Below are 2106 nucleotides of genomic sequence, written 5' to 3'. Positions count from 1 at the left end.
AAAAAAAAAAAAAAAAAAAAAAAAAAAGAAAAGCAGTCGAAGGTCATGAGACTTTCCTGACAGACACAACACAAGCTGGAGCCAAAATCCTGATGCTGTGCACCAAAGTCCTTTCCTGTTTGGAGCTGCTGAGTGTAGTCTGAACTGCGAGCCTGGACCTGCTCTCTCAGTGAAGGCACAACCTCTTGAACTCTGATTTTGAACTGTAGTTGTGGTTAATGCTGCTTATGATCCAAAAATCTAATTCAGCATTGAAAATATAAGCTTCCAACCTCCAACCTGGAACATTCTGTCTCAGAAAGGACAGTGTGTACACTTGAATGGAAAGACCAGGTGAGGAAGTTGGAGAGGTCCCATGTGGCTTTCTTACTGCGTGGTTGATCTCATTGCACTTCGCAAACTTCCTTCAATTCCAGCCCCAAATTAGTAGTAGTTCTAGGATGAATAGAGCCCTGAAGTGCTGACAGGGCTGAGGGATCCTTGGCTGCCATGTCCCACAGAGAGACTCTTCAGGATCTTCTGTGAGGGCTTCTTTTTCTTCATTAGTTGAACATCATGTGGTATGAATGATTTCCCTGAACACACTGACACTCTGGTCAGTTTGCAAACCTGCCCTCCCACTTCAGGAAAGTTCTCCTACTCTGACTGACTTCTGGGTTGCAGCTTCATTTCCTTAGAAGGTGTTTATTTTGGATAAACAGGAACCTGACTAACACAGTGCATTAAGTAGCTAGACTTCTATAATGCCTAGAGGCAGCACAAGCTGGAGCTACTGGGTATGGTTAGCTCTGTTTCTCTCAGCACATTAGACAGTGTGATCAGTCATCAGCTTAGAAAGACACTTTTCTCTGCTTCCATCTTCAGTTGCTAAGTCTTTTCTGAATGGCATTACACTGGGATTGACCTGCTTGTCTAGGAACACGGGAATATCCTGTAATGGTCTACCATCTGTACACTCTCTGCTGTCCTCTTCTTCTGGGAATTTGACCCCCAAACCTCTCTTCCTGGGTAGCTCATGCTCTGGTCTATTCACCATCTTCTATCCAGAGTCTCAGTACAATGTCAGGATGTCAGGAAGCTATGGGCTGGATAATGATCCAGGTACTAGGGACTCTGTCCTTCTCATCCCATGATATTCCATCCTCTCACTTCTCCCTTGAAGATCCTGGTGCTTTCCCACAAGAAGTTGCTGAATGTGGCTACCTGGAAGGACAACCAAAGAGGGCTACCAGAGAGGAGGGCATTACCAATAAGTCAAGCAACCCCATCTGCATCATCACAAGCATCTGTAGTATGGAGGTCTGGTAAACACGGTATGGGCCTCTCCCTTCCCTGTATGCCACCATCAAGTGTGATATAGGTCGTTCACATCACGGTGTGGACCTAGAATTCCTCTGCAGGTAAGGGCTTGGGAAAAGAGCCATGTGCAGAAGTGCTAGTGGTTGATATCACTGGTTATTCCTAAATATGAGAAATCCGAGTATCCAGCTGTTACAGAGCACCTTCCTCCCTTGCTCTTCACCCATGCTTCAGCAAGGATGCTGCTCACTGACCTGTCAGTGGGGTGGTGGCAGATGGGAAGCAAGCAGAGTATCATAGGCTTGCCTCTCAATGTGATTGGTAATTCCTGGAAGATCATTAGTGGAGGGATGTTCAGGGTCTTAGAAACTCCTCTTTATTCTCATCTGACACGTGCCATGTGCTGACAGAGGCCCCTCTAACCCTGATAAGAACAGCCTGAAGTCAATATTTAGATTATGACTGGAGATGAGACATTCAGAGGGAGTGAGGCAGTGTGCCTCACCAAGCATGACTTGGGAACCACAGTTTGATAACTTTGACTGATGAAGGGAACCACCAGATATCTTCCACTGTTATCCCTGGGTTGTTTTAGAGTCGTGATTATCTGGAACAAGACCTTTTTAGTTTCATTTCCACCACAGTGACTGGACACTTCCAGGTTATACTGCATTGCCACAGTGAAGCCAAGGCACATGTGCAAAGGGGACACCCATGTCATATCCACAGTCAAGAGCAGAGATAAATAAATGCATGCATGTAAGCTTGCTTGCATGTGATCATCTAAAGCTCTGTGCTATTGTGCAG

The sequence above is a fragment of the Mus caroli genome, chromosome 10 (assembly GCF_900094665.2).
Source record: "Mus caroli chromosome 10, CAROLI_EIJ_v1.1, whole genome shotgun sequence".
Classification (NCBI taxonomy): Eukaryota; Metazoa; Chordata; class Mammalia; order Rodentia; family Muridae; genus Mus; species Mus caroli.
Note: the sequence above shows the minus strand (reverse complement) of the source record.